General features: G+C 58.0%; 2 non-coding genes across 2 annotated transcripts; both read left to right on the top strand.

Moving 5' to 3' along the window:
- The first annotated feature begins 727 nt into the window (after positions 1-727).
- Positions 728-2,542, top strand: LOC142795205 (small subunit ribosomal RNA). The gene has a single exon (XR_012892851.1). It is a non-coding gene; the product is annotated as a small subunit ribosomal RNA (ribosomal RNA).
- A 1,719-nt stretch (positions 2,543-4,261) lies between these two features.
- LOC142795199 (5.8S ribosomal RNA) lies at positions 4,262-4,414 on the top strand. The gene has a single exon (XR_012892846.1). It is a non-coding gene; the product is annotated as a 5.8S ribosomal RNA (ribosomal RNA).
- The last annotated feature ends 624 nt before the right edge of the window (positions 4,415-5,038 follow it).

The raw sequence follows: 5,038 nt of genomic DNA, 5'->3' as shown, positions 1-5,038 counted from the left end.
TCGGTGGGAATTTCGTGAGTAGGGTCGCAAATTCTACGACCTCGGCGGGTTTGAGAGCGACGTAGACTTGTGGCACGCTCAACATGCCACACGTTTCGGGGCACACCCGCGGTGAAATTTTCTCGAGTACGCTCGTATTAGGGCCCAAGGAGGTCTGGGTACTTATCGCTGCTATTATGTGGGGGTTCTCGTGAGCGGCGTACGCGAAAGCGACCGGGTGTCTGATATGCGGCGGGCTTCGGCCTCGTCAAGCGTGTCCTCGGGTCTGCTCCAGGGGAATCCACGGCAGTCGTCTGCAGCCTCATCCGCTTGATGCGTTAGGGGCTGGTTGTCGGACGGTGCCGTTTTACCACGATATCGAGGTGTGTTCCGTGTCGTCCTCGGGCGATTCAGATGCGAAAGCGCCGAAGACGCGGGCGTGACCCGTCGTCTGGCGGCTTTGCAGTCTCGGCTCCGTTGCTAGTTCCGGCCGGTCCACCGACAGTGCAGCGGGCTTGGGCAACCCGCACGGCGCGACCGAGTCGATGCAACGAAAAAGAGCGAGCATGAACGTGCTTCTTGCCGCACGGCTCCCACTCGTCTTTCGGGAAGGTTGTGCCGTAGCGAGCTCGAACGCCGTCATCTCGGAGTGCAAAATAAGCGTGTTGGGGCGCCTGAAGGTGGCCTCCGCCGCACACAGACTGCGTCCGGCCCGCCGAGGGCGAGGACGGACGCGCAGTCGAACGATTACCTGGTTGATCCTGCCAGTAATCATATGCTTGTCTCAAAGATTAAGCCATGCATGTCTAAGTACATGCCGAAATAAGGCGAAACCGCGAATGGCTCATTAAATCAGTTATGGTTCCTTAGATCGTTTCTTCCTACTTGGATAACTGTGGCAATTCTAGAGCTAATACATGCAGTGAGCCTGGAGCCCTTTGGGTAACGGGTGCTTTTATTAGACCAAGATCGATCGGGTTTCGGCCCGTATTGTGTGGTGACTCTGGATAACTTTGTGCTGATCGCATGGCCACGAGCCGGCGACGTTTCTTTCAAGTGTCTGCCTTATCAACTTTCGATGGTAGGTTACTTGCTTACCATGGTTGTTACGGGTAACGGAGAATCAGGGTTCGATTCCGGAGAGGGAGCCTGAGAAACGGCTACCACATCCAAGGAAGGCAGCAGGCGCGCAAATTACCCACTCCCGGCACGGGGAGGTAGTGACGAAAAATAACAATACGGGACTCTTTTGAGGCCCCGTAATTGAAATGAGTACACTCTAAATCCTTTAACGAGGATCAATTGGAGGGCAAGTCTGGTGCCAGCAGCCGCGGTAATTCCAGCTCCAATAGCGTATACTAAAGCTGCTGCGGTTAAAAAGCTCGTAGTTGGATCTCAGTTCCAGACGAGTAGTGCATCTACCCGATGCGACGGCTCGGACTGAACATCATGCCGGTTCTTTCTTGGTGCACTTCATTGTGTGCCTCGAGATGGCCGGTGCTTTTACTTTGAAAAAATTAGAGTGCTCAACGCAGGCGAGTCGCCTGAATAAACTTGCATGGAATAATAGAACAAGACCTCGTTTCTGTTCTGTTGGTTTTTGGAATACGAGGTAATGATTAAGAGGGACGGACGGGGGCATTCGTATTGCGGCGCTAGAGGTGAAATTCTTGGACCGTCGCAAGACGAACTACTGCGAAAGCATTTGCCAAGAATGTTTTCATTGATCAAGAACGAAAGTCAGAGGTTCGAAGGCGATCAGATACCGCCCTAGTTCTGACCATAAACGATGCCAACCAGCGATCCGCCTGAGTTACTCAAATGACTCGGCGGGCAGCTTCCGGGAAACCAAAGTATTTGGGTTCCGGGGGAAGTATGGTTGCAAAGCTGAAACTTAAAGGAATTGACGGAAGGGCACCACCAGGAGTGGAGCCTGCGGCTTAATTTGACTCAACACGGGAAAACTTACCCGGCCCGGACACTGGGAGGATTGACAGATTGAGAGCTCTTTCTTGATTCGGTGGATGGTGGTGCATGGCCGTTCTTAGTTGGTGGAGCGATTTGTCTGGTTAATTCCGATAACGAACGAGACTCTAGCCTATTAAATAGGTGCGGGGTTCCCAGCACCTTACAACCTTCTTAGAGGGACAAGCGGCTCCTAGCCGCACGAAACAGAGCAATAACAGGTCTGTGATGCCCTTAGATGTCCGGGGCCGCACGCGCGCTACACTGAAGGAAGCAGCGTGTCTTTATCCCTGTCTGAAAAGACTGGGTAACCCGTGGAACTTCTTTCGTGATTGGGATAGGGGCTTGCAATTGTTCCCCTTGAACGAGGAATTCCCAGTAAGCGCGAGTCATAAGCTCGCGTTGATTACGTCCCTGCCCTTTGTACACACCGCCCGTCGCTACTACCGATTGAATGATTTAGTGAGGTCTTCGGACCGATGTCCGGCGCGGCCTTTCGGTTGCGCCGGTCTGTTGGAAAGATGACCAAACTTGATCATTTAGAGGAAGTAAAAGTCGTAACAAGGTTTCCGTAGGTGAACCTGCGGAAGGATCATTAACGGATTGTGAAGGGTGAGCGCCTCAGCTGCGTCTGCGCCCGACACTTTCTGCCGCTGACCCCGTTTGGACGCGGGGTCGGCTTTTCCCCACGGGGCTGCCTGAATGTGGAGCGGCACCCCGTGACAAATTGTTGCGCCCAGCGGACGCCAACACCGCGACCTTGGACGGTCGGCCAGGTGGCGGACGCGGGTACAAACGGCGCAACGCACTCATAGGTCGGCTTTCGACCCGCCACTGCACCGTGGCTCGAAGCGCTCGAAATGCGCGACCCGACCGCTGCGGGACCGCCTAGTACTGTAAACAGGAGCGGCGGAGCGCGAACGGCGAGTCGTGGTTACGTCGGTAGAAGGCGAGGCTGCGCGTTCCCGAAACGCCAGCCGAGTGCCCTCCCGACCGTTCGAGCGTGCAAGAACGAGACCCGACAATCGCGCGGCGACTGCCAAGTACGAGAGGAACGGCACAAGCGTCGGCGGTCGGTCAAGGAACTGGCGATGTGACGGGTCCGCTGTGCACCAGTGCATACCGTCCCGCCGTCCGCGGCAAGCGCCTCCGCGTCCTCGGGTGACGGAGGCTGCCGGTCGGTTCTTGCAGGCGAGGGATCTCGCTGGCACCGGTTCGCGTTGACGCGCGGCCGGTCATGGCACGGCGATGCGACGGCCGAGGTGCGCAGTACTCGATGGAGGAACCGCACGCTCCGATGACCGTCCCGCCCTCCGCGGCGTATGCGTACCGACCGTAATGGTTGCAGCAGCGCCGGCCGGCTTTTGAATTCGCCACACGAAACACGGTGCGAGATCGCGGTTAGGGGAGCGTCGACGTTGCCAGGCGTTTTGCTTGCTGCCGAGGGAAAGGCGGCACGGCCACGTCGCGCTCGTCGCGATTAGCGGGTCTGCGCGCTTTGGGAAGGTGCCGCAACGACTTGCCGAAAGAGGAAGCACGGAAGAACGAGGGACTTGGACGTCCCGACAATTGAACGCACTTGCGGCCAGGCCCTTGCTGGCTTCGTTCTTCCGCCTCGAGTAGGCTCGTACGCGGCTCCGGCGCCGAAAGTGGTCCTTGGCACCGACTTCGGTGGACGTGGGAAGTGCCGCGCAAGTACGGCGCGCCTGGCTCCACCTGTTGGCTAAAGTAGGCAGCCGGATCGGCATTTTGGTGTGCGGTGGCAAACCGTGGATGCGAAAAAAGCTTGTGCGATTTCGTGGAACAAAAAGCGGGGGTCCCCCTTTTTATGCGGAGGAGACCGACCCGCCCGCCGTGGTGAACCGCGACGCCACGGTAAAAACGGGAGAGGCTTGTCGATGGGACCGTGCATCCCGCGCTCCACGGAGGCCGGGAGGCGGCCGCCCGAGGAAATGTGTAGCCGTCGAGGCCCGCATCTGCGTGCACTCTTATCCAAATGGGTGTACCGCAGGCATTTTCTGGTTAGGCGGGCCAATGAGAGCGAGCACACAACGATACCTACGGGTCCGGCTTGGAGAACCGGCTTCGACGCCTCCCGAGTATTTATAGAGGGGTGGACCACGAAAGCACTCGCAAGTAGCGGAAGCGAAACGCCGTCCGAAACACACCGTTTGCTCGATTTGCGGCAGCCGAAAAAGGCGCGGCAGAGTTTTGGAGTCCAAGCGTGCGCTGAAAAGCGCCCTTCTTGGCCACTGTTTGGCCGAGTGCCAGAAACGTTTGGTTTTGACTGTACGGAATTGAACAAACACTTTTTCACGACTCTAAGCGGTGGATCACTCGGTTCTCGGGTCGATGAAGAACGCAGCCAGCTGCGAGACTTGGTGTGAATTGCAGGACACACTGAGCACTGATTCTTTGAACGCACATTGCGGCCTTGGGTCTTCCCTTGGCTTCGTCTGTCTGAGGGTCGGATCACATATCAAGAGAGCCTTCGGCGCACAAGGGAACGTGAGCCGTCGACTCGTTTTGACCGCGTCGGCAACACGGACAGCACGCTGAACACCTCACAGCGAGCGCCAACAGCGGCCACTCAAGGGCGAGACGGTGGCGACCGTCGTGCCAGAGCCCAACCGAAACGGGGGCGACCGACTGCATTGAGGATGTGGCACCTCGTTGAGACCGCCGCAGGACTTCGAGTCGGAAGGAAGCCTGCAGGGAAAGTGCGGTCGAGGTTGCGTACTCCTCTCTGCGACCGGGCGCGCAAGAGCTGCGAGAGCCACGGACGCGCAACTTTAACGCACGGTAAACACGAGGAGCGAAAGCCGGCCAGCAAAGCTTCTCCAGCCGTGCGCAAAGTGCGCGAGATCGCAGCCTTGCGTTGCGCTTGTTGCCCTCGAAGTAAGCAGGGTGTCCCGTAGACCGGGCGCTCGAACACGCTGCGGGGCCGTGCCTCCTCCAGGCTTTGCCGCGCGAACAGGGAACGTTCGCGCGCAAAGCGCAGGGAGGTGAGGAGGCTGCGCCCGACGTTTGCGGTTCGCTGCGTACGCGGTTGATGCGGAGAGCACGGCGCGACGACTTGCCGCGAAGCGGAAAA

The sequence above is a fragment of the Rhipicephalus microplus genome, unplaced genomic scaffold, assembly GCF_043290135.1.
Source record: "Rhipicephalus microplus isolate Deutch F79 unplaced genomic scaffold, USDA_Rmic scaffold_582, whole genome shotgun sequence".
In the NCBI taxonomy this organism is placed as follows: domain Eukaryota; kingdom Metazoa; phylum Arthropoda; class Arachnida; order Ixodida; family Ixodidae; genus Rhipicephalus; species Rhipicephalus microplus.
This window is presented reverse-complemented; position numbering and strand designations above follow the sequence as displayed.